Here is a 27,995-nt window from a genome sequence, read left to right as displayed (position 1 = left end):
GTGAGCTGAGAAGATCGTGCCATTGCACTCCAGCCTGGGCAACAAGAGTGAAACTCCACCAAAAAAAAAAAAAAAAAAAAAGAAGAATGAATGTGTACAGGTGTACAGGTGTATGGGGGCTTGAGGGACTTTGCATATTTATACACATATGTGGCTTCATATGCATTGCCATATGTTCACAGGTATATGCCAGCTTGATTGTGCCTTGGGCGTGGGGGTGGACAAATGCATGTTGCATGTTTTGTATGTCTGTGCCGGTGCAGTTGAAGAGTGAGTGCATGTTTCAGTGAGTGTAAGGAAGTGGGTGCTCACGTGTACTTGGGAGCTTGTCTGCAAGGGCAGTAAATGAGCACGTTTCTGGGCGTGTGGCTGTGAGCGTGTGTATGTGTACATGTGTGCTTCATGCATGTGTGCTGTGAGGATGTGTGTGGCTGGGGACCTGCACGTACACAGAGCCACGTGGACCTGGGTTTGTCTTCCCTGCCCCAAGTCAGGAAATGCCTGTGGTTTGTATGATAGGTCAGTTCCCCTTTTACTTCAGTGGGGGCCTGAAGGACCCCTGGTAGCCTCTTAGCTATTCTTACCCACCCACTAGGTTATTTCTGCTTCCTTTGTGGGAACCAGAGCGTGCATGTTTGCAAAGGCTCCAGTGAAGCTTTTCCACATGCCCAGATGCTGAGGGTCTGGAGGAAAATACCACGGCTTTGGCTCCAAGGAGGAAGCCCCTATGCTGCCCCTCCCACTGCCTATTCCTAAGTCCCCAGCTGTGCAGCAGGGCAAGGCCCTTTCCCCAGTCAGGGGAGCCTCAACACCTGCTGGAGGAGCTGACAGTGCAAGAGATTTGAAGGTAGGCAACCTGGATTCAAGTCCTGCCTCCACCCCTGGGCGGACCAAGAGGCTTTGGACAAGTCACTGAATAGGAGTCCTGGTATCAAGATTGACCTCTCCCAATGCCAATGGACCTGAACTGAGACCATGAATATGTGTGGAGGATGTTGGCAGGGCCCCACCCAGATTTCTGCGCCCCAGCAGGTGCACCCGTCTCCAGCCTTGGTGAGTGTTTGTTTGTTTGTTTCTTTTTTTTTTTTTGAGATGGACTCTTACTCTGTCCCCGAGGCTGGAGTGCGATGGTACAATTTCGGCTCACTGCAACCTCCGCCTCCCCGGTTCAAATGATTCTCCTTCCTCAGCCTCCCGAGTAGCTGGGATTAGAGGTGCCCAACACCACACCCAGCTATTTTTTGTATTTTTGTATTTTTAATAGAGACAGGGTTTCACCATGTTGGTCAGGCTGGTCTCGAATTCCTGACCTCAGGTGATCTGCCTGCCTTGGCCTCCCAAAGTGCTGGGATTACACGTGTGAGACTCCGCGTGGCCACAAGTATTTGTTTCTAAGGTTGCACCTGCCCCCTTCCTTAGGGAATGTCCTCAGCTAAATGGAAGTCACTTTGCCTGGAAGGTCACGTTCCCTGGAGGGCACTCAGCAATGAATGACTTCCGAATGCTGGGGGCTATAGAAAATTACCCCCTTCTTGTCTCAAAATGGAACCAACTCCGGGATAGGAAGCAACTCAGGGATGTGATCACACTCTAGAGCTCCTTATGGTATCAGGTTAAGCTAATACCAGCCAAGACCAGACTCTGCCTTAGCTCTGGTTCCCTGCCCTAGCCTGCATCCCTCAGCCCCCTTGTCCAGAGAACATACCCCTAAGAAATCACTTTCACAAGAAGCCCCCCTCTCAAGCTCTGCTTCTAGGCAACCTAGCCTAAAGCAATGGGAAGGCACTTTAACTGGCCTCGTCTTACTTTATACACACAGCAACCCTGAGTTGAGGTATGAGTTAGGTATTATCACTCCGTTTTACAAAAAAATGGACATTAGTGGAGGACAAAATGAAATCATAGAGAATAATGTGCTTAGAGCGGGTTAAGAACCCAACCATCAACTTGCACCTCTCAGACAGTAACCACCGGGTTATTTCTGGAGTTTTCTCCAGCCCTCCAGCTTCTTGGGATCAAAGGGAACCTGAAAAGTCAACTGGGACACTCATCTGATGTGTTTCTCTCTGCTCTAGACAAATGTTCCCTCCAGTTTGTATTTTAATGCTTCTCAATGAGGGAGGCTCACTCTCTCCAAAGAAGCAACTTCTGCTCTTATTACAGTGTGGCTACTGGTCTCCTTTCAATCATTTGGCAAATATTCTTTAACCCATTTACTGTTTAGAGAAAAAAAAGTGCAGCTCACTGCCAGCGCAGTAGTCTCAGAGCAAATGAGAAATGCAGTTATTGTATGCCAGGTGCCATGCTGAGCTTTGAGGCCAGGGTGGTGGACAGGTTGGTGGGAGAGATAACCAACATGACCACAGAAATAAAAACCAACCAGGGGCCGGGCACGGTGGCTCATGCCTGTAATCCCAGCACTTTGGGAGGCCAAGGCAGGCGGATCACCTGAGGTCAGGAGTTGGAAACCAGCCTGACCAACATGGTGAAACCCGTCTCTACTAAAAATACAAAAATTAGCTGGACGTGGTGGCAGGCGCCTGTAATCCTAGCTACTCAGGAGGCTGAGGCAGGAGAATCACTAGAACCCGGGAGGCGGAGGTTGCAGTGAGCCAAGATCATGCCATTGCACTCCAGCCTTGGGGACAGAGGGAGACTCCGCCTCAAAAGAAAAAAAAGTAATAACAAAAAACCAACCAGGAAGAGTTCAGAGAGTAAGGCTCAAGGTGCTGCGAGGGATCACGGTTGCGGAGATCTCAACTGGCTTAGCAGGGACAGGGAAGGCCTTCTAGAGGACCTGATGGCTGAGCTGGCGTACGGGGGATGAATAGGGAGTAATGACGAGCTGAGCAAGGGAAGCGTGTGAAGGAAAGAGGGAACAGCATGTGCAAAGGCCTGTGGCGGGCAGGAAAGGGGAATGGCACACGTGTGGCACTGAACAGAAGTTCATGAGAGGACTCAGAAGACAGGCAGGAGGGCCAGGCACAGAGGATCATGCCTGTTATCCCAGCACATTGGGAGGATGAGGCAGGCAGATCTCTTGAGATCAGGAGTTTGAGACCAGCCTGGCCAACATAGTGAAGCCCCGTCTCTACTAAAAACACAAAAACTAGCCAGGTGTGGTGGTGCATGCCTGTAGTCTCAGCTACTCGGGAGGCTGAGGCAGGAAAATTGCTTGAACCCAGGAGGCGGAAGTTGCATCTTGCTGAGATTGCACCATTGCACTACAGCCTGGGTGACAAAGCAAGACTCCGTCTCAAAAAAAAAAAAAAAAAAAGAAAAGAAAAAGAAGACAGGCAAGAGGAATATTGCTTGGGATGAGGCCAGGGGGTAAGGTAGGACCCAAAGTGTGATTACCCCAAGAGCAGCTGGGAACCTAAGAGGCTGGGTGCCAGTCAGGGCCCTCTTATTTCAGACCATCAGAGCCTCATCTTCCTCATCATTATCATCATAATCTCATCATTATCACCACTACCATCACCAGCATCACATCATCACTATGATCACCATCTCCATCACACCATCACCATCATCACATCACCACCATCACCACCATCATTACCATCATCATTATCATCATAATCTCATCGTTATCACCACAACCACCATTACCATCACATCATCACTATCACCACTATCATCACCATCTCCACCACCACCATCAACATCACCCTGCACTCCAGCCTGGGCGACAAAGGGAGACTCTCTCTAAATAAAATAAAATAACATAAAAAAAAATAAAACAACAAAAAGAAATATAAAGCCCTGGAGCCATGCAGATCACCTAAGAGTGGGTCAGCTTTGTCATAGGTAAAGTGATGCCTACTCCTGGGATTACTGAGAATGTGAACAAAGAAAGGGACAAATAAAGCTCTCCTAATGGCTGGGATCTCTCACTGTAACAGCTAAGAACTGTCTTCATTTGGGGAAAATACCCTGATAAGACTTTTGGTGAGACCCAGCAGGCTGGATGTGACACAGGGAAGGGCCCTGTGCAGGAGAAAGACAAAGGAGGGGCAGACAGAAGAGCCAGCAAAACGGAGAGAGCCCAGGCAGGGAAAGGCAGGACAAGGCGGACTCCCAGCCTGCAGGAGAGTTCTAGAAGGATGATGCAGTGCCACTCTCCCCAGAGGTTGCTTGTAACAGCACCTCTGTCCCCTTGCTGCTCCCAAATCATCAGTAACATCTGCCAGTCCCCTAAGTGCTTTATAGAAGTTGTGTGTGTGTGTGTTTGTGTGTGTGTGTGTGTGTAACTCTAAGAGAGCGATGTTTCCTGTTTGAATCGAGGCAACATAAAACAGACCACACAGATGGAAGAAAGAGCCAAGGATTGGAGAAAGCTTGGTTTGCCAGATGCTACTGGCTGTCCATGGAAATCCATTCTGTTCCTCTTCCTGGGCTCACAGCTTGGCAATACTCCCCAGCCTCCCTTACAGCAAGGTGTAGCCACGTGACAGAGTTGGAGCCCTGGGAAGTGCCTGGAGGTGATGAGTGCCACTTTCAGGCTTGGCCAGGAGGACCGCCCAACCAGTTCTTTGCTGCTCCTGGGATGGCCCTGAAACCTCCTGTTGATAGTGGCAGATCCCCCACTCTACTAACCTGGAACCCCCTAGACCTTATCATGAGGGAAAATTAAACCTCTGTTATAGTCTGAGTCTAATTGTTAAAGAAATTCAGCCTATGCAAAATGATACACTTGGGGAGGGCCTTGGGCTTCCAGGGACTATGAATTCAGGGTGGGGGTGGGGATGAAAGGTGTTGGGCCCTTCAGCAGATCTACAGAGTGGACAATGCTATCTGACATAGGTTAACTTTGTGGAGTGTTTTATAAGCCCTCAGCAAGCAACGGTCATTTTTTTTTTTTTTTTTTTTGAGACAGTCTCACTTGGTCGCCGAGGTTGGAGTGCAGTGGCGTGATCTCGGCTCATTGCAACCTCTGCCTCCCGGGTTCAAGGGATTCTCCTGCCTCAGCCTCCCCCCGAGTAGCTGGGATTACAGGCATGCGCCACCACGCCCGGCTAATCTTTTTGTATTTTTAGTAGAGACAGGGTTTCACCATGTTGGCCAGGCTGGTCTTGAACTCCTGACCTCAAGTGATCCACCCACCTCGGCCTCCCAAAATGCTGGGATTACAGGCGTGAGCCGCTGTGCTGGGCCAGCAACAGCCATTCTGATGATGGTGTTGCTCACTATGAAAGAGCTTGTCTATCTCTAAAATGGATTCATAGACCCTGCCTCTCAGGCGGATCCACGGGGACTGGATTAAGGGGCTGTGGGTGCTGTGCTGGCCCACAGAGAGCTTGGGTTTTGTTTTCCTGCTGTTGGAGAAGGAAGACCCCTTGGCTGAGCTGATCTGAGCTGGTGAGTATTGCAGAAAAGGGAGATTATTTGGCTCAGGAAGGAATAGAAGACATTCCCACCCACAGGGGGAGCTTAAGCACCCTCCCTACCAAAGAGAGTATACAAGCCCTTTGCATTTCTAAGTTCCCAACCTTCTGGATAAGCTCTGAGACCTCCAGTCAGAGAAAGGGGCAGAATGCATGCTTAATGTTTCTAGGGGATGAAAAGGAGAGTTCCCCCTGGGGGGAAGGGGCAGTGAGTGGGCACTGCAAACCCTCAGGGCACTGGGGGCTGAGCCCTGGTGCTTAGAAGGGTCACAGTGGCCTGAACCAGAAACTGGTTGATATGAGGCAGCCACAGTGGATAGATACAGAAGACTGTCACCCAAGCAGTGCCACACAGCAGCTAGCAGCATGGCATTGGCGGCAGGGAAAACATAAACAGCAGCTTCTCTCTGTGATGCCTGTATCCATCCCCAGTGTCCCTGACGACACAGCATTTCCTGGTGCAGCTGGTTTTAATTTAACTTGAAGAATGGTGATGGAGTATGATTTGCTGCTGAGTAAGTGGAAGAGTTTGCATTTGTCAGCAGAACTTACAAGAGAGGGCTATGGGTCCCTGGTGAACACCTGGGGGATCAGGGGCAGGTTACATTCCCCAACTGGAACCAGGCACCCTTTGCCCTGTCCACTTCTGCTGGCTCTCAGTATCTCAGGCCTCTAGGGAAATTCAGAGACTCGACTCTCCAGGAACAAACCAGACCTAGGCAAGCAGGAGGCCTCAGGGCAGGGCTCAGCCCCGGAAACACATCTGGCCCTAGAGCAAGGCTGATGGAGGAGGAGGGAGGGAGAGGCCGAGTAAGAGCAGAAGGAAATGAGCTGCACACGTCTGCAAAGGCTCGAAATGACTTTAGCATTGCCAAGACAACAAGAGGTTCAAATGTCCAAGAATTATGTTTATCTTGCAAAAAACCCGTTTCTTCCCACATTGGAGATGAGGAACAGCAAGCCATGATGTTAGGGGAGCCATTTGGAGTTCTGTACAGAGACGGCTGGGCCCCGATTGGCTAATGCCTGTAATTCCAGCACTTTGGGAAGCTGAGGCAGGTGGATCACCTGAGGTCAGGAGTTTGAGACCAGCCTGGCCAACATGGTGAAATATAAAATTTTTAGTCTGTACTAAATTTAGTTAAATTTAGTAAAATTCTAAATTTTTAGTCTGTACTAAAAATACAAAAATTAGCATGGCATTGTGGTGCACACCTGTAATCCCAGCTACTCAGGAGGCCGATGCATAAGAATCACTTGAACCTGGGAGGCAGAGGTTGCAGTGAGCCAAGATTGCACCATGGCACTCCACCCTGGGCGACAGAGTGAGACTTCATCTAGAAAAAAAAAAGTTCTGTACAGAGAAGCTAGAGACTTCTTGTCTCTGAGCCTCAGTTTTCCCATCTATAAAATGAGGATTATAATATTTGCCAGATAGGGTTGTTGCGGGGGATTAAAATAAATGGAATATACAAGCAATTTGGCCTCATTGTCCTCATTATGACTTGAGTGAGCATGTTGCTCTGTGCGGGCCTTTTTTTTCCTGCATGACCTCATTCAGTCCTCACTATGGTCCTACTAGACAGATGGCAGAGCTGGAACCCAGAGAGGTAGAGTGATTTTCCCAGGGTTTGTTCAGCTTTATAGTGGCAGAGCCTGACCTGAAACCCAGGGGGTGTGACCCCAGCTTTCAGGCTCTGGGTCTCTCCCTCTACTTCTTCTTGAAAAAATAATAATAATAATTGTTATTATTATTTTAGAGACAGGGTCTCCTGGTCTCAAATGATCCTCCTGCCTAAGTGCTGGGATTACAGACATAAGCCACCACACCCAGCTCTCCCGGGGCTTCTGATCCAAAGCAGGTTGTTATCCGTGTTCAATGTAAGGTTGAAATCTATAGTGGGAATACAAAGACAGGAAGTGTCATTCTAAGAAGGGTTCTTGGACGGGGGCAAGATTTCAGCTAAAATTTTCCAAGGAAAAGCAGGATATCAGCAGGAGGAAAGTGGGGCAGAGGGGAGACCTTGCTAGGCAGCAGCTACAGTTGGAACAAAGTTGGGGAAGTGGAGACACAGGAGGCATACTGAAGAGTCACAGGAAGATTCAGGCTGCAGCTGAAGCCTCCATGGCAGATAAGTGAGCAGGGGCTTCCCAGTTGGAACTGTTTCTTTACAAAAAGGAGCTGTCATTTTTCTTTTCTTTTTTTTTTTTGGCTGGGGGGGACAGAGTCTTACTCTGTCACCCAGGCTGGAGTGCAATGGCGTGGTCTCGGCTCACTGCAACCTCCGCCTCCCGGGTTCAAGCGATTCTCCTGCCTTAGCCTCCCAAGTAGCTGGGACTACAGGTGCATGCTACCACACCCGGCTAATTTTTGTATTTTTAGTAGAGACAGGTTTCACTATGTTGACCAGGCTGGTCTCGAACTCCTGACCTTGTAATCCTCCTGCCTTGGCCTCCCAAAGTGCTGGGATTACAGGAGTGAGCCACTGTGCCCGGCCGTGGAGCTGTCATTTTTCTTCCAGATCCCTTCACAAATCCATCAGACTGAAGTGCCACGTGTGCAAGGACTGGCTGGGTATCCTCTGCTGTTGCAGCCCCAGTGCCTAGCACAGTGCTTGGACCATGGTAGGCACCAGACATTTGCCGAATGAATGGAAATGGGAGGGTATGTATTCTTGTCTCTCTCTTATTTTTGACAGACTTACTCCTCTGTGACCATACAACTTTGTCTCTCCCTGCAAAGAAATCAGACTGAAACTGGAGTGGGGGTGGGAATTAGGGGAGGGATATGATGGAAACTAGCCCCACTGACAAGCATTTATCTCAAGATACTGAAGCCACAGCCATCTCCCTTTCCCTGCACCTGTTCACTGGGGTGCACTGGGAGCCAATTCTCCAATGGTTTTTCAAGTCTTACAAGCAGAGCCACTGACTGCCTTTTGTTCTGGACTACCTTTTCACGCAAACAGCCTTGGAAGGCACAGCCTGTGGCTCTCTGAATTAAAGGTCAAGCATGCTTACTGCCCTTATAAAAGATTATAAAATACTTAGGTTCTTCAAATCAGTGTCAGTCTCTTGTAATGCAACTCACTGTGGGTGAACTCATACAGCTGAACTCATCTGTGTCACCCATGTCGAGTTGCCAGTTAAACTACAAGACATCCCCTTCAATTTGAATTTCAGATAAATAAAGAATACTTTTTTTAGGAATACTTTTTTAGTATATGCACGTCCCATGCAATATTTGGGACATACTAAAAATGTATTCATTGTTAATCTAAAATTCAAATCCAACTGGGTGCTCTATATTTTTGTTTTCTAAATCTGGCAACCCTACTCCTGTGGGACTTGGGGGTAAGAGGAACTAATGCAAATATGTCGATACTTATGCTGCTTCTCATGCTGTGAGGAATAAAATCTTTTGTCTCTGACCCAGGAATCTTGTGTGTTCTGTTAGCACTCAAGTTAGCTACCATGTAGGGTAAAATCTTATGCTTTCCACAGTTCTTAATTGATATCCCCAACCTAAGCTTGGAGCTTGGCATAGAGTCGGCTGTGAAATATATTTGTGGGATGAATGGTTGTCAATCCATAGGAACTGCCGCCAAGTACACAGAATTCCTCAGAGATTGAGAATTTGTTACTGGTGCTTTGTGTGCAACTTTACATCTCACTAATGCGTTGTTGTTACCATGGTTACTATAACTATATCGTGCTTCATAGCTTCCAAAGAGCATCCCATGCATTTCCTCATTCAGTTTCCCAATGACTTGCTGAAATATGTGTGATTATTCTTACTTTAGGAATTAGAAATTGAAGTTCAGGGTCAAGTGATTCTTTTTTTTTTTTTTTTTTTGAAACAGAGTCTCACTCTATTGCCTAGGCTGGAGTGCCATGGTACAATCTCAGCTCACTACAACCTCCACCTCCTGGGTTCAAGCGATTCTCCTGCTCAGCCTCCTGAGTGGCTGGGAATAGAGGCGTGTACCACCATTCCTGGCTAATATTTGTATTTTTTAGTAGAGACGGGATTTCTCCGTGTTGGTCAAGCTGGTCTTGAACTCCCGACCCCAGGTGATCTGCCCACCTTGGCTTCCCGAGTGGTGGGAATACAGGCATGAGCCACCGTGCCCGGATTTTTTTTTTTTTTGAGGCAGAGTTTTGCTCTTGTCACCCAGGCTGGTGTGCAGTGGTGTGATCTTGGCTCACTCAACCTCTGCCTGTCAGGTTCAAACAATTCTCCTGCCTCAGCCTCTCAAGTAGCCAGGATTACAGGTGCGTGCCACCACGCCCAGCTAACTTTTGTATTTTTAGTAGAGACAGCGTTTCACCATGATGGCCAGGCTGGTCTCCAACTACCGACCTCAGGCAATCCGCCTGCCTCGGCCTACCAAAGGATTACAGGCATGAGCCATGGCGCCCATTCCTCCCCCCCGTTTTTTTTTTAAGTAAAGACTCATTAAGACATTTTGGAAAACACTTTGAGGCAAAACATTACTTGAAATTTATTATTTTTTCCTATTTTTAGCAGAATGACACCTTGATTTTTGGCACAGGAAATGAAAAAGAACACCGTGAAGGCCACCACACTGCACAATTCCAGAGGATGTTGCAGGACTAGCAGGGATCCCAATGGGCACCATTCACTGTGCTCCATGTACTCTAAGTCAACAGTGCCTCCTGGAGTGGTGCAAGGTAGTAGCCTTGGCAGCTGAGATTACCTAAAAAGAGGTGTTGAGACAGAGCCTGCTTGTCTCCTTGTCTCTGGGGCCTTTCGCATATTTCCCATAAAGCCTTTTTTTGTGTGTGTGTGAGACAGAGTCTCACTCTGTTGCCCAGGCTGGAGTGCAATGGCATGATCTCGGCTCACTGCAACCTCCACCTCCCAAATTCAAGCGATTCTCCTGCCTCAGCCTCCCAAGTAGAGTACAGGCATCCGCCACCATGCCTGGCTACTTTTTGTATTTTTAATAGAGACAGGGTTTCACCAGGTTGGCCAGGCTGGTCTCGAACTCCTGGCTTCAAGTGGTCTGCCTGCCTCGGCCTCTGAAAATGCTGGGATTACAGGCATGAGCCACCGCACCTGCGCCAGGCCCCATAAAGCATGGAAGGCAAAATTTTCCAATGGCAGACAACAGTGAAACCACATTTAGCCTCTTGAGACAGAGGAAATGCAGCAGAGGCCAAACTCCCCCACCATGTAAAGGGGGGAGGGAGCACTATCTGCTGTTAGAGCTAGCCTCAGGATGCAGAGGAAGCAGCTGCCGGCTGAGTTTGAGATGCAGTGAGCCAGACGGACCCTGATGCCCTTATCTACTCTCCTGCCAGCTCTTCCAGGGCCTGAAAACACCACTGCTAGACTCACCCCTTCGGCCTGTGCACCCCTTTCTTCCAGGCTGCAAGCCTCTGAAGAAAATGTAATTACCCCTTACCCCCAAGGAAAGACCCCCTTGGATCACATTGTCCCTAAATACCCAAGGGTGATATTAGCCAAGGTATGGCTGGAGGAAATAATACCTGGGACGTTAGCAAATGTTGCAAGAAAAAGACGGTTTCATGCTTATGTAAGTTCAGACAATCTGCATCCTGCACACTCTCTGAAGAGAGTCACAGTGCATGCTAAAGCGCTGAGAAGTCCTGAGGAACCAAGACTTTGACTTGTTAGAGCATAGAGTGGCTATTTATATCCACCCAGCATGGGAAATGCTGAGCATACGAGATCTGGTCAACAACTCATTAAGAACCAGGCTTGTGGCCGGGGGCAAAGGCTCATGCTTGTAATCCCAGCACTTTGGGAGGCCAAGGTGGGCAGATCACGAGGTCAGGAGATCGAGACCAACCTGGCTAACACGGTGAAACTCTGTCTCTACTAAAAATACAAAAAATTAGCTGGGCATGGTGGTGGGCGCCTGTAGTCCCAGCTACTTGGGAGGCTGTGGCAGGAGAATGGCATGAACCCGGGAGGCAGAGCTTGTAGTGAGCTGAGACTGTGCCACTGCACTCCAGCCTGGGTGACAGGGTGAGATTTCATCTCAAAAAAAAAAAGAACCAGGCTTGCAGGGATGGACCACGGGGGCAAGACAGATGTTCTGTAAAGTACATAGCCATGTGGTTCAGATGTCAGGCAGGCATGAGTTCAAGTTTTGCCACTATGATTTAGAATTATACAGTCTTGGGCAGGTTACTGAATTTCCCTGACCTCAAATTTCTTTTTTCTTTTTTTTGAGATGGAGTATCCCTTTGTCACCCAGGTTGCAGTGCAGTGGCATGATCCTGGCTCACTGCAACCTCTGCCTCCTGGGTTCAAACGATTCTCCTGCCTCACCCTCCCTGAGTAGCTGGGACTACAGGTATGCACCACCACACCCAGCTTATTTATTTATTTATTTATTTTGCATTTTTAGTAGAGATGAGGTTTCACCATGTTGGCCAGGCTGATCTCAAACTCTTGACCTCAGATGATCCGCATGCCTTGGCCTCCCAAATTGCTGGGATTACAGGCATGAGCCACCGCTTGTGGCCAAGTTATTCTTTACTTTTGGATGCTACAACATCTTTTAATTTCATCTATATTTTCCCTGTTCCAATCCTGGAATCAGCCGTTTCTTTGAGAAAATGGAGGAGAAATTCTATGGAGTCCTTATTTCTTTTATTAGGGAATAGTATTTGAAAGTAAAATCTGGGTGCAGAATGTCCTCATTGTTGTTGGGGTGTCGTGGATTCTAGTCCCTCTCCACAGACAGAGCTAGGGACTGTGTTTCTGTGTACTCATGTGCCTATTGTGATGGTTACCTTCCTGTGTTAACTTGGCTGGGCCAGAGATGTGTGGTCATACATTATTCTGGATGTTTCTATGAGGGTGTTTTTGGATGAGATTAACATTTAAATTAAGCCAGGTGTGGTGGCTCATGCCACTTGGCAGATCACCTAAAGTCAGGAGTTTGAGACCAGCCTGGTCAACATGGTGAAAACCCATCTCTTCTAAAAAATACAAAAATTAGCTAGGCGTGGTGGCGCCTGCCTGTAGTCCCAGCTACCCAGGAGGCTGAGGCAGGAGAGTCGCTTGAACCCAAGAGGTGGAGATTGCAGTTAGCCAAGATCATGCCACTGCACTACAGCATGGGCGACAGAGTGAGACTCCATCTCAAAAAAAAAAACTTTAAATTAGTGGACTTGAGTAAAGCAGATTGGCCTCCATCATGCGAGTGGGCCTCCCCTATCAGTTGAAGGCCTGAACAGAGAAAAATGGCCCACGAGCAGGAGGGAATTCTGCAACAGATGCCTTTGGATGTGAACTGCAGCATCGGGCCCTGGGTCTTAGTCTGCCAGTCTACTCTCAGATTTTAGACTTGCCAGCCTCCATAATCGCATGAGCCAATTCCTTAAAATAAATATATTTCCCTCTATATACACATCCTACTGGTTCTTTTTCTGTGGAGAACTCTGACTAATGCACATACACACATTTCTCTCTCTCTCTTTTTTTTTGTATATGCATATGTATATTGATATGGTTTGGATCTGTGTCCCTACTAGTATTAGTCCGTTTTCACACTGCTGATGAGACATACCACAGACTGGGCAATTTACAAAAGAAGGAGGTCTAATTGGACTTACAGTTTCACGTGGCTGGGGAAGGTCTCACAATCATGGTGGGAGGAGAAAGGCACTTCTTTACATGACAGCGACAAGAGAGAATGAGGAAGATGCAAAAGCAGAAACCCCTGATAAAACCATCAGATCTCATGAGACTTATTCACTACCATGAGAACAGTATGGGGGAAGCCACCCACATGATTCAAATTATCTCCCACCAGGTCCCTTCCACAAAACATTGGAATTATGGGAGTACAATTCAAGATGAGATTTGGGTGGGGACACAGAGCCAAACCATCTCATTCTGTCCCTGGCCCCTCCAAATCTCATGTCCTCACATTTCAAAATGAATCATGCCTTCCCAACAGTCCCCCAAAGTCTTAACTCATTTCAGCATTAACCCAAAAGTCCACAGTCCAAAGTCTCATCTGAGACAAGGCAAGTCCCTTGCACCTATGAGCCTGTAAAATCAAAAGCAAGCTAGTTACTTCCTAGATGCAATGGGGGTGCAGGTATTGGGTAAATACAGCTGTTTCAAATGGGAGAAACTGGCCAAAACAAAGTGGTTGCAGGGCTTATGCAAGTCCGAAATCCAGTGGGGCAGTCCAATTTTAAAGCTCCAAAATGATTTCCTTTGACTCCAGATCTCACATCCAGGTCACACTGATGCAAGAGGTTGGTTCCTACGGTCTTGGGCAGCTCCACCCCTGTAGCTTTGCAGTGAACAGCCTCCCTCCTGGCTCCTTTCATGGGTTGGCATTGAGTGTCTGTGGCTTTTCCAGGCACATGGTGCAAGCTGTCAGTGGATCTACCATTCTGTGGTCTGGAGGACAGTGTCCCTCTTCTCACAGCTCCACTAGGCAGCGCCCCAGTAGGGACTCTGTGTGGGGGCTCCGACCCCAAATTTCCCTTCTGCACTGCACCAGCAGAGGTTCTCCATGAGGGCCCCGCCCCTGCAGAAAACTTTTGCCTGGGCATCCAGGCATTTCCATACATCTTCTGAAGTCTAGATGGAGGTTCCCAAACCTCAATTCTTGACTTCTGTGCATCTGCAGGCTCAAAACCACTTGGAAGCTGCCGAGGCTTGGGGCTTCCACCCTCTGAAGCTGTAGTCTAAGCTGTACATTGGCCCCCTTTCAGCCATAGCTGGAGAAGCTGGGACACAGGGCACCAAGTCCCTAGGCTGCACACAGCCCAGGGACCCTGGGCCCGCCTACAAAACCACTTTTTCCCTCCGGGGCCTCCCGCCTGTGATGGGAGAGGCTGCCATGAAGGTCTCTGACATGGCCTGGAGACATTTTTCCCATGCTCTTGGAGATTAACATTAGGCTCCTTGATACTTATGCAAATTTCTGTAGCTGGCTTGAATTTCTCCCCTGAAAATGGGTTTTTCTTTTCTATCACATAGTCAGGCTGCAAATTTTCCAAACTTTTATGCTGTGCTTCCCTTATAAAACTGAATGCCTTTACCAGCACCCAAGTCACCTATTGAATGCTTTGCTGCTTAGAAATTTCTCCCACCAGATACCCTAAATCATCTCTCTCATGTTCAAATTTCCACAAATCTCTAGGGCAGGGGCAAAATGCCACCAGTCTCTTTTCTAAAACATAAAAAGAATCACCTTTGTTCCAGTTCCCAACAAGTTCTTCATCTCTATCTGAGACCACTTCAGCCTGGATTTTATTGCCCGTATCACTATCAGCATTTTGGCCAAAGCTATTCAACATGTCTCTAGGAAGTTTCAAACTTTCCCACATTTTCCTGTCTTCTTCTTAGCCCTCCAAACTGTTCCAACCTCTGCCTGTTACCCAGTTCCAAAGTCGCTTCCACATTTTGGGGTATCTTCAGCAATGCCCCACTCTACTGGTACCAATTTACTGTATTAGTCCATTTTCATGCTGCTGATAAAGATATACCTGACAGTGGGTAATTTACAAAATAAGGAGGTTTAATTGGACTTACAGTTCCAAGTGGCTGGGGAAGGTCTCACAATCACGGCAGAGAGCTTTTGCCTTTTGGCACTTCTTACATGGTGATGGCAAGAGAGAATGAGGAAGATGCAAAAGGAGAAACTCCTGATAAACCCATCAGATCTTGTGAGACTTATTCACTACCGTGAGAACAGTATGGTGGAACCTGCCCCCATGATTCAAATTATCTCCCACAGGGTCCCTCCTACAACATGTGGGAATTATGGGAGTACAATTCAAGATGAGATTTGGGTGGGGACACAGAGCCAAATCATATTACCATCCAAATCTCATAGTCAAGTGTAATCCCCAGTGTTGGAGGTGGGGCCTGGTGGGAGGTGATGGAATCATGGGGGTGGTTACTCATGGTTTAACACCATCCCCCTTGGTGCTGTCATGGTGATAGTGAATTCTCACGATATCTAGTTTTTTTTTTATTTTGTTTTTGTTTCTGTTTTGAGACGGAGTCTCGCTCTGTTACCCAGGCTGGAGTGCAGTGGCGTGATCTTGGCTTACTGCAACATCTACCTCCTGGGTTCAAGCAATTCTCCTGCCTCAGCCTCTCAAGTAGCTGGGATTACAGGTGCATGCCACCACGGCCAGCTAATTTTTGTATTTTTAGTAGAGACGTGGTTTCACCATGTTAGCCAGGCTGGTCTTGAACTCTGACCTCGTCATCCACCCACCTCGGCCTCCCAAAGTGCTGGGATTACAGGCGTGAGCCACCTGCCTGGCCTGTTTTTGTTTTTTTTGTGAGACAGATTCTCACTCTGTCACCCAGGCTGGAGTGCAATAGTGTGATCTCACCTCACTGCAACCTCCGCCTCCCAGGTTCAAGCGATTCTCCTGCCTCAGCCTCTTGAGTAGCTGGGATTACAGGTGCCTGCCACCATGCCTGGCCAATTTTTGTATTTTTAGTAGAGAATGGGGTTTCTCTATGTTGGTCAAGCTGGTCTCGAACTCCTGACCTTGTGATCTGCCCACGTCGGCCTCCCAAAGTACTGGTATTACAGGTGTGAGCCTCCGCACCCAGCCTGATATCTGGTTATTTAAAAGTGTGTGGGCTAGGTGTGGTGGCTCATGCCTGTAGTCCCAGAATTTTGGGAGGCCAAGACAGGTGAATTGCTTGAGCTCAGTAGTTTGAGACTAGCCTGAGCAACAGGGTAAAACTCCATCTCTACCAAAAATACAAAAAATTAGCTGGGCGTGGTGGTGTGCACCTGTGGTCTCAGCTACTCAAGAGGCTGAGGCAGGAGGATCACTTGAGCCCAGGAGGTGGAGGTTGCAGTGAGCCAAGATTGTGCCACTGCACTCCAGCCTGGACAACACAGTGAGACCTTGTCTCAATAAATAAATGAATAAATGAATAAATAAATAAATAAATAATAAATAAATAAATAGTGAAAGTATGTGGCATCTCCCCCCACCATCTCTTGGTCCTGCTCCTGCCATGTTAAGAGGCCCATTCCCGCTTTGCCCTCCACCATGAGTGAAAGCTGCTTTGCCTTTTGCCATGAATAAAAGTTTCCTAAGGCCTCCCTGGAAGCAGATGCTACCATGCTTCCTGTACAGCCTGTGGAACCATGAGCCAGTTGAACTTCCTTTCTTATAAGTTATCCAGACTCAGGTATTTCTTTATAGCATTGCAAGAACAGACTAATACATAAGTATTATATATTATAGTATATCTACATAGTCAATCTGGTACCAGATTTTAGAGGCAACATATTTCTCACTTGGGTATGTTACTCTGGCCCATCTATTGAGTGACTTAAAAAGCTGCTGGTTTTGAATGGAACCCAGAATAGGAGAAGACTCTGCAACAGGTGGGTATGTGAGGACAGTGGAGAAGAAGGTCCATGGAGGGGAAAAGAGATAAGGAGAAAGTGACACTTCTCTGTGCAAGCAGTTCTACCACTTCGGCCGTATGATTCAACAGATCCAATGGTTCTTGTGTCAGTGGCAAGAAGGATGCTGTTTGGAGCCTTTGGCCAACCTCTATAGGTGAATCGCAGCACAGGCCCTTAGGATTTTGGAACAAGGCCTTGCCAACATTTGCACATAACTACTCTCCTTTTGAGAGACAGCTCTTGGCCTGTGGCTGGACTTTGTAGTAGCTGGATGCTTGACCATGGGCTACCAAGTTATCATGTGACTCGGTGGGCATTATCTGACCCACCAAGCTGTAAAGTTGGGCATACACAGCAGCACTCCATCATCAAATGGAAGTGGTAGATACATGATGGGCCTCAAGCAGGTCCTAAATGTGCAAGTAAGTTGCATGAGGAAGTGGCCCAAATTCCCATGGTCTCCACTCCTGCTACCCTTCCTTGTCTCTCTCAGCCTGCACCTATGGCTCATGGGGAGTTTCCTATAATCAGCTGACAAAAGAAGGGAAAAGTAGGACCAGGTTTACAGATAGTTTAGACCAATATGCAGGCATCAACCACAAGTGGATGCTGCAGCACTACAACCCCTCTCTAGGACACTCTGAAGGACAGTGGTGAAGGGAAATCCTCTCAGTGTGCAAGACTTTGGGCAGTGGGCCTGGTTGTGCATTTTGCTTTGAAAGGAGAAATGGTCAGATGTGTGACTGCAAACCAATTCATGAGCTGGAGCCAATGGTTTGGCAGATGGTCAGGAACTTCGAAGAAACATGGTTGGAATATCAGTGCCAAAGAAATTTGAGGAAGAGTTATGTGGACGGACCTCTCTGAGTGGGGAAAGGTGTGAATATATTTGTGCCCCATGTGAATGCTCACCAAAGGGTGACTTCAGCAAGGAGGAGTTTTAATATTGAAGAGGACAGGATGGCCCATTCTGTGGATATCAGTCGACCTCTTTCCCCAGCCATCCCTGTCACCACCCAATGGGCTCATGAACAAAGTGGTCATGGTGGCAGTGATGGAGGTTAAGCATGGGTTCGGCAGCTTGAACTGTCACTCACCAGAGTTGATCTGGCTACTGCCACCTCTGAGTGTCCAATCTGCCAGCAGCAGAGACCAACACTGAGTCCCTGCAATGGCACCATTCCCCAGGGTGACCAGCCAGCTACCTGATGGCACTTGATTACATTGGTCCTCTCCCATCATGGAAGGGGCAGCATTCTGTCCTTACTGGACCAGACACTCTGGATATGAATTTGGACTTATGGAATGCCTTATCCATCATCAATCATAATATTCCACATAGCATTGCTGCTTCTTTTTTTTGAGACAGGGTCTCACTCTGTTGCCCAGCTGGAGTGCCATGGCATGATCATGGCTTACTATAGCCTTGAACTCTTCGCCCCAAACAATCCTCCTGCCTCAGCCTTCTAAAGTATTGGGATTACAGGCATGACCCACCATATCCAGCCTGTTTCTGATGAGGGAACACACTTCACAGCCAGAAAAGTGCAGCAATGAGCCCATGCTCAGGAAATTCACTGACCTTACCATGTTTCCCATCATCCTGAAGCATTTGGCTTGACAGAATGGTAGAATGGCTTTTTGTAGACTCAGCTACAGTGCCAGCTAGATGACAATAAGGCCGGGGCAAGGGTCTTGAGAAGGCTGCATAAGCACTGAATCAGCATCTGATATTTTTGTTTTCCCCAAGCTAGTGTTATAGTCTCACCAATGCACCATAATGTAGCAGTCTCTCATCATTTGAGGTATCATCTGGAGTTCTTTGTCTCATGACCATGAAAATTAAGACGTGTGTACACCAAGGGTGAGATTGGAATGAAAGTTTAATAAGCAAAAGAAGAAAGCTGTCTGCTGTGGAGAGGGAGCCCAAAAGAGGGTTGCCATTTTTACAGTTGAATGCAAAGGCTTCTATAGGAAACTGATGAGGGCTGGACATCTCATTTGCATAAGGTGCAAATTTCTACTGGCTCCACTCCATGCTCCTAATGTGCATGCTGGCCTTTAACTTGAGTTACTCTATATTGCTTTGTTTCCCTTACTGTGCCTGTGTCAGGGGATGGAATTTTCCATTGCACGTATGTCTAGGCAAGTTACCTGTGTAGGCTTTCTTATCTGTGCATCTGTGGGCATGTCTTAGGCAAGCCCCCATGCAAGTTCTCTTATCTGTGCCTGCAGCTTGATTTTTCTTTTTTATTTTTATATTAAAAAATGTATTTACTTAGAAGCATTCAGAATGTCAACAAAACAGCTGCAACTTTTTTTTTGCAATTACAGAGTGATATTCTGTTAACAGAACAATTATTTTGTATAAGCTGCATCAGAGACAACTGAAGATGAAAAATCTACCATCCCCCTATATAACTAATTTGTGCTGTGCACCAAGAACCTGCTTTAATTTTCCATGCCAATTTACAACCCCCATACTGTACCAGGCAAGGTTAGTGGCTATTGAAAATACCACCAGGACAGGGCTATCTAAAGACACATTTGGTAGTGTGTTAACCATACAAAAAAAGACACTATACAGTTTAAAAACAAATCTTACAAAGCCTTACATTTCAATTTTTTTCTTTAAAAGGAGGGAGTTGTGTACAGGGGGGGTTAAATGCTTTATAGACAAGAAAAGAAACTGTGCTAGAACCAACTTATTCATCATCATCATCTTGTTCTTCATATTCATCTTCTTCGTCTTCCTCCTCCTCCTCATCCTCTTTGTCTTCCACATCTTCTTCCTCTTCCTTCTTTTTCTTGCCTTTTTCAGCCTTGACAACTCCCTTTTTTGCTGCATCAGGCTTTCCTTTAGCTTGATATGCAGCAATATCCTTTTCATATTTTTCCTTCAGCTTTGCAGCCTTCTTTTCATAAGGCTGCTTGCCATCTTCAGCAGTGTCATTCCATATCTCTCCTAGTTTCATCGTAACATCACCAATGGACAGGCCAGGATGTTCTCCTTTGATTTTTGGGTGATACTCAGAGCAGAACAGGAAGAAGGTCAAAGGAGGCCTCTTGGGTTCATTGGGATCATTGAACTTCTTTTTTGTCTCCCCTTTAGGAGGGATGTAGGTTTTCATTTCTCTTTCATAATGGGCATTGTCCGCCTTTGCCATATCTTCAAACTTTCCTTTCTCTTTAGCAGACATGGTCTTCCACCTCTGAGCACTTCTTAGAAAACTCTGAGAAGTTGACTGAAGCATCTAGGTGCTTCTCTTATGCTTCTCCAAACAAGTTTGCACAAAAAAAATGCATATGATGACATTTTGCCTCTCAGCTTCTTAGGATCTCCTTTGCCCATGTTTAGTTATTTTTCTTCAGCAAGGCAGAGAGTCACCCAGTGCCCATCTGGCTCTCACTTGCCCCAGTGCTGTCTCTATGGAGCTCAATGTACTGCAATGGCTGTGCAGCTTCGTTTTTCAGGCTGGTCTTTTGTTCGAAAGAATTTAACTGAGAATCCACCCTAACTGCCTGCCTCACCAGTTTCTTCCTTTCTCCTTTCTCATTCCCCCTCCTCAGGAGTGAAGACTGTAACTGCTGTTAGGGAGGTGGGGAGATGATCCTTCTGGCTACTTTCTACTGGAGAGGGGGGTTGTGTGGGGAACAGCTGGTAGGGTTCCTACTGAGGTCAGTCTAAGAGTCCTTGGAAGAAAGGCGCATCCATGTGTGGTTTCATTTGCATCACTATTTGGAGCTTGATAGCCTTTAGGAAAGAAGAAGCAATTTGGGTTATTAGAGGGCATGTATTAAAACAAAGCAAAGGGGTGGGGGTAAGGACAGCCAAAAATCCCAAGGCTGCCAACATGCCCAGATAACTGGTAGCTATATTTATGCCTGCTAAGATTTGGATGCATGGGGTTTGGCTTTGGTTAACTCCTTTGGTTCTGTTTTCCAAAACAAAGAAACCTCTGGGTTATTGGAACTCTATTTACTCCCATCACCTGGCAGGATTTGCAGGATAATTGCTCAGAACTAGAATACTGATCTAGATTTTTACATTACCCATTTCTTCTTTTCTTTTCTTTTTTCTGAGCTGCAGCCAGAGATTGCTAGTTGGTTTACAGGAATAGGCAGGGTTAGTCTAAAATGTAGGCAAGAACTAAAAACAACCAAGGAGATTAGAAGTTAATGACAAATGTGTAAGTTTTGAAATATAATTTGTCTCTCTCTGGTCCTCATTTTTGTTAAAAACAAATCATGATAGGACTGAGTTGTTTGCAAAATAAATTTTAGTTTTTTTTTTTGTTTGTTTTTGAGACAGAGTCTCACTCTGCAATTCTCCTGCCTCAGCCTCCCAAGTAGCTGGGATTACAGGTGCATGCCATAACGCCTGGCTAATTTTTTTATTTTTAGTAGAGACGGGGTTTCACCATGTTGGCCAGGCTGGTTTCAAACTCCTCACCTCAAGTGATCCACCTGCCTTGGCCTCCCAAAATGATGGGATTACAGGCGTGAGTCACCACGCCCAGCCAAACTTTAGTTTTATACTTGGCCTGATTATTTGGATAAAGTGCAACAGGAACAATTATTTTTATATAGACTTTTAAAATTGGCTTTGATAGAACTCTGTTCCATAAGAAATCTCAGATAGTATTTTTTAAAGCCACGCCCAGCCATGGGTTTGTACCCTCAAATACCTATGAATTGGGTGAATTCCTCTCTTCTTATAGTCCCAAAAATATGGCGTTCCTAGACCTGTGAGAAAGTGACAATCTCTACTCACCACAGCTTAGGAAGCCTGTATGGGGACTGTGTAGACAATGTATGAGGCCAGTTTTCTCAAGGGGCTTTTATTGGCTCTGTAAGTCAAGCTTGACTTACAAGGGAAGCATACCCTTCCAGTCAAAGCCAGTAAAACAACTAATTTCTCCAATTGTGTCCTCTTGCAAAATGAAATGGATTCTTGTTGCACTGATGCAAACAACTATATTGCCATAAGTTAAGAGTACTCGCAAATAGTTTCCAGATTTTGGAGAAGTCAGGCAGAAAGAAACAAACATGCTCCAAATTTTGTTTACAAGAGTATACCTTACCTAATTATTAAAGGCTTACATAGCTTGTTTCCTTGACTCTGAAAAACAAAACAAGGATCAGCAACTTTTTTTTTTGAGACAGAGTCTCGCTCTCTCACCCAGGCTGAAGTGCAGGGGGATTATCTTGGCTCACTGCAACCTCCATCTCCCAGGTTCAAGCAATTTTCCTGCCTCAGCCTCCCGAGTAGCTGGGACTACAGGTGCCTGCCATTACCCCTGGCTAATTTTTGCATTTTTAGTAGAGATGGTGTTTCACCACGTTGGCCAGGCTGGTCTCAAACTCCTGACCTCAAGTGACCCACCTGCCTTGGCCTCTCAAAGTGCTGAGATTATAGGTATGAGCCACTGTGCTTGGCCAAGGATCAGCAATGTTTTAAGCAAAAAGGTTAAAAAAATTACTTCAGTTTTCTGTTAGTTCAGTCCATTCTGTTAACTCTTGGTTTGCTTGACATTTATGAACATTTCAGCTCTTCATGAGTCCTGTACATTTTTCCTTTATTCCAATGTCATAATCTCCAAAGTTATTAGAAACATATTTGACAGCACCTGTCAAAGTCCTACAGCTGATTATAAACCATGTTTTGAAGAGGATTAAAACAAGACAACAATTGTCTGTAAATGACAAAATGTCTAGGGTAGTTACAGTCAATAACACAATGGCTGGGCACGGTGGCTCATGCCTGTAATCTCAGCAGTTTGGGAAGCCAAGGTGCGTGGATCACTTGAGGTCAGGAGTTCAAGACCAATCTGGCCAACATGTTGAAACCCTGTCTCTACTAAAAATACAAAAAAATTAGCCAGGCATAGTGGCACACACCTGCTGTCCCAGCTACTCAGGAGGCTGAGGCATGACAATTGATTGAACCTGGGAGGTGGAGGTTGCATTGAGCCAAGATCATGCCTCTGCACTCCAGCCTGGGTGACAGAGCTAGACTGTCTCAAACAAAAACAACAATGACAAGACACAATTGACAAAGAAATTTGGTAATATCTGTGGTTTACAATAACATAATAACCTTAATTATGATTGATAGCATATACTCAGACATTAGAATTTTAGAAATTCCATACATATGTTAATATTATTCACTAAAATATAAACTGAAGAAGATTAAACATCATTTTGGCAATCCCATGTACCTAAACATCCCAAATAATCCTGTTTACCTCTCTTCTGGATGCTCAGGGGCTCTCTGTAGCATCTGAAAACTAGCAGTTAGTGCTGGGGATAGGCCTCCAAATCTGGCCATAAACTGGCCCTAAAACTGACCATAAACAAAATCTCTGCAGCACTGTGACATGTTTATGATGGCCACGACACCCACGCTGAAGGTTGTGGGTTTACTGGAATGGGGGCAAGGAACACCTGGCCCACCCAGGGTAGAAAACCGCTTAAAGGCATTCCTAAGCCACAAACAATAACATGAGCGATCTGTGCCTTAAGGACATGTTCCTGCTGCAGATAACTAGCCAGAGCCCATCCCTTTGTTTCAGCCCACCCCTTTGTTTCCTGTAAGGAATACTTTTAGTTAATCTATAATCTATAGAAATAATGCTTATCACTGGCTTGCTGTCAATAAATATGTGGGTAAATCTCTGTTCGGGGTTCTCAGCTCTGAAGGCTGTGAGTCCCCTGATTTCCCACTCCACATGCTATATTTCTGTGTGTGTGTCTTTAATTCCTCTAGCGCCACTGGGTTATGGTCTCCCCAACCCAGCTGGTCTCGGCAGGTTAGGAAAGACAATTTTGAATCTGAAGTTTGATTTAGGGAAGCCTGTTAAATGTTAGAGGTTTAAAACACTTGATATTATAAAATACAATTCCAGATTAACATAAATTATTTATTTTGCCAAAATGATGACTCAAAAAATTTAAAACAAGGTGAAAACCTTTACTTATTAAGAGGGAAGACTTAGCTTTTCAACAGTTTGTCTCCGTTCCTATCTTTCCTCTCCTTGGCAGTCTACCTGGAAGGCAAATGAAAATCTTTCATTATTCTTCACTACCACATGAAAATCTTAAACAAGGGAGAGAAAGCCAAATTTTACTCTTACATTGCCTTCAAAACAATCTTTTATTCCTAGGCAAGATTTATATTTCCATGCCTTTTTATAGTTGTTTACTACAACCACATTTTACTTTTCTTACACACTTTGCATGTAAATCTATTTTCAGTAGTCTCATTTACATGTTATAATGGTAACTCTCAGCAATTTTAACCTTAATGTAAAACCCTGGTAAGTTGTTTTAGTTATGTACTAGGAACAGATAAAGTCTGACTTTTTCCAGCACAGTTAGGCATGTGGTTAATTTCGTATGTCCCCAGGCCTTAAGGCAGGCAGTTTACAATCTTGAAACATTTGGCAAACCTATATCTAACTTACATGATTTACAGCACCTATTTACATTTTACCAAATATCTTTAAAACTATTTTTTATTTCTTAAAGATTAAAGTCACTTGAACTAAAAGGTATTGCAGTGTTTATCTTTTCTTTCTGTGTGTCTGTGAGTGTTTCCAGCAGAGATTGGTGTGTTAGTTGCTGGACTGAATGGGGAAGACTCCTCAGCTTCCATAACCATGTGAGCCAATTCCCCTAATAAATCCCCTTTCATCTATCTGTCTCTGTCTAGCTCTCTATCATCTATCTATCTATCTATCTATCATCTATCTATCTATCTATCATCTATCTATCTATCTATCTATCTATCTATCTATCTATCTTACAGATAGAATCTAATCTATCTATCTGATATGATTTGGCTGTCCTCACCCAAATCTTATCTTGAATTCCCATGTATCATGGGAGGGATGCAGTGGGAGGTAATTGAATCATGGGGACAGGTCTTTCCTGTGCTGCTCTCATGATAGTAAATATATATCACAAGATCTGATTTTTTTTTTCTTTGAGATGGAGTTTTGCTCATTCACCCAGGCTGGAGTGCAGTGGCATGATCTCAGCTCACTTCCAGTTTCAAACCATTCTCCTGCCTCAGCCTCCTGAGTAGCTGGGATTACAGGCACCCACCACCATGCTAGGCTAATTTTTGCATTTTTAGTAGAGACAGGTTTTCACCATGTTGGCCAGGCTTGTCTCAAACTCCTGACCTCGTGATCTGCCTGCCTTGACCTCCCAAAGTGCTAGGATTACAGGCATGAGCCATGGCACCCAGCCCTAGATCTGATGGCTTTATAAGGTGGAGTTTCCCTGCACAAGCTCTCTCTTTGCCTGCTGTCATCCACCTAAGATGTGACTTGCTCCTCCTTGCCTTCCACCATGAGTTGTGAGGCCTCTCCAGCCATGTGGAACTCTAAGTCCAATAAACCTCTTTCTTTTGTAAATTACCCAGTTCCGGGTATGTCTTTAGCAGCAGCATGAAAACGGACTAATAAACTCTATCTCTCTATCTATCTATCCTATTGGTTCCATCTCTCTGGAAAACTCTGATTAATAAAACAACTAAATGCAATATGGAATCCTGGAGTGGATCTTGGACTAGAACAGGATATTAGTGGAAAAATGTAGGTAATTAATGTATTATATCATTGTTCATTTTTTTTTGAGATGGAGTTTTGCTCTTGTTGCCCAGGTTGGAGTGCAATGGTGCGATCTCAGCTCACTGCAACCTCTGCCTCCTGGGTTCAAGAGATTCACCTGCCTCAGCCTCCTGAGTAGCTGGGATTACAGGCATGTGCCACCATGCCCAGCTAATTTTTGTATTTTTAGTAGAGAGGGGGTTTCTCCATATTGGTCAGGCTGGTCTCAAACTCCCGACCTCAGGTGATCTGCCCACCTCAGCCTCTCCAAGTGCTGGGATTACAGGCATGAGCCGCCGTGCCCAGCCCATTTTCTGGTTTTAATCACTGTGCAACAATTATGTAAGATGTTAACATTAAGGCAAGCTGGTGAAGAGTGTACATTTTTTTTTTTTTTTGAGATGGAGTCTCGCTGTGTAGCCCAGGCTGGAGTGCAGTGGTGTGATCTTGGCTCACGGTAAACTCCACCTCTGTGGTTCAAGTGATTCTTCTGCTTCAGCCTCCTGAGTAGCTGAGACTACAGGCGCGTGCCATGAGGCCAGGGTAATTTTTGTATTTTTCGTAGAGATGGGGTGTCACCTTATTGGCCAGGCTTGTCTTGAACTTCTGACCTCATGATCCACCCACCTTGGCCTCCCAAAGTGCTGGGATTACAGGCATGAGTCACCGCACCCGGCAGAGTGTACATTTTTTGTAAATTTTCTGTAGGTAATTTACAAAAGAACATTTCAAAAGAAAACCTGTTTATTTTTTATTTAAAACATTTAAATTTTTTTTTATTTCCATAGGTTTTTGGGGAACAGGTGATATTTGATTACACAATAAGTTCTTTAGTGGTGATTCGTGGGATTTTGTTGCACCCATCACCCAACAGTATACACTGAATCCAATTTGTAGTCTTTTATCTGTTACCCCCTTCCCACCCTTTCCCCTTGAGTCCCCAGAGTCTATTGAGTCATTCTTAAGCCTTTGCATCCTCATAGTTTAGTTTCCACTTATGAGTGAGAAGTTTTTTTTTTTTTTTTTGAGATGGAGTCTCTCTCTGTCACCCAGGCTGGAGTGCGGTGGCACGATCTCTGCTCACTGTAACCTCTGCCTCCTGGGTTTAAGCGATTCTCCTGCCTCAGCCATCTGAGCAGCTTGGATTACAGGTGCCCACCACCACACCCGGCTAATTTTTGTATTTTTAGTAGAGATGGGGTTCACCATGTTGGCCAGGTTGGTTTTGAACTCCTGACCTCAAGTGATTCGCCCACCTTAGCCTCCCAAAGTGCTGGGATTACAGGCATGGGCCACTGCACCCGGCTGAGTGAGCATTTTTTTTTTTTTAATCACTTGAGGTCAGGAGTTCTAGACCAGCCTGGACAACATGGTGAAACCCTGTCTCTACCAAAAATATAAAAATTAGCCAGGTGTGATAGCAGGTGCCTGTCATCCCAGCTATTCGGGAGGTTGAAGCAGGAGAAATGCTTGAACCCCAAGGCGGAGGCTGCAGTGAACTGAAATCACACCACTGAACTCCAGCCTGGGTGAGAGAGTGAGGCTGTCTCAAAATAAAAAAAAAAAGATCACGGCTCACTGAGGCCCCGACCTTCCAGGCTCAAGCAATTCTCCTGCCCCAGCCTCCTGAGTAGCTAGGACTAAAGGCATGCATCACCATGCCCAGCTAATTGTTTTTTATTATTTGTAGAGATGAGGTCTCTCTATGGGGCCCAGGCTGGTCTTGCACTCTTGGGCTCAAGCAATCCTCCTTCCTCAGCCTCCCAAAATGCTGGGATTACAGATATGAGCCACTGTGTCTGGTTGAAAACTGTTTTAGGGAGAGAGAAATGTATACGAATGTTCTTTGCAGTGTCATTTGCAACAGTGAAAAACTGAAAACAAGAAAAGTAGTCAGTAGTAAGCAACAGATTGAACAAATTGTAATCCCTTCATAGGATGGAATGCAATGGCACTATTTAAAAGAATGAGAAAATGTAGGAATATAAAAAGTTCCTTAAGATTTATTACTAGCAGGCAACATCAATATGCGGAATGGGAAGTATAGTTTGGACCCATTTCAAGCAAAATTTTAAAAAAGTATATACAGAATTTAAAAATATATATACGTGCTGACATGTGCATAAAGCTTTTTTTTCTGGGAAGAATCACAAGAAATTATCAACAGTGGGGAAAAGATTGCTGGGGGGAGAGACAGTTTTCATTATATAACTGTACTGTCTGCATTTTCCAATTTTATTTATGTATTTATTTTGTTTTTTCTTTTTTTGAGACAGTGTCTCACTCTGTCATCCAGATTAAAGTGCAGTGACACGATCATTGCTCACTGCAGCCTCCACTTCCCAGGCTCAAGCGATCCTTCTACCTCAGCCTCCTGACTAGTTGGGACTACAGGCACGTGCTACCATGCCCAGATAATTTTTGTATTTTTTGGGTAGAGACAAGAGTCTCACTTTGTTGCCCAGGCTGGTCTTGAACTACTGGGCTCAAGTGATCCTTTTGCCTCGGCCTCCCTAGGTGTTAGGATTACAGGTGTGAGCCAGTGTACCTGGCTGGTTTTTTCTTTCAAC

At 45.7% G+C, this 27,995-nt stretch overlaps 1 long non-coding RNA gene and 1 pseudogene across 1 annotated transcript in view; one reads left to right on the top strand and one right to left on the bottom strand.

Moving 5' to 3' along the window:
- Window positions 1–50: 50 nt before the first annotated feature.
- Window positions 51–27,995, top strand: part of LOC129478945 (uncharacterized) — a 53,876-nt gene continuing 25,931 nt past the window's right edge. The window contains exon 1 of the long non-coding RNA XR_010119989.1: window positions 51–1,053. This is a non-coding gene — a long non-coding RNA (uncharacterized lncRNA). The remainder of the gene's footprint in view (window positions 1,054–27,995) is intronic.
- Window positions 19,211–20,406, bottom strand: LOC129478943 (high mobility group protein B1-like; annotated as a pseudogene).

The sequence above is a fragment of the Symphalangus syndactylus genome, chromosome 3 (assembly GCF_028878055.3).
Source record: "Symphalangus syndactylus isolate Jambi chromosome 3, NHGRI_mSymSyn1-v2.1_pri, whole genome shotgun sequence".
NCBI lineage: Eukaryota > Metazoa > Chordata > Mammalia > Primates > Hylobatidae > Symphalangus > Symphalangus syndactylus.
Note: the sequence above shows the minus strand (reverse complement) of the source record. Positions and strands in the feature narration are given on the sequence as shown.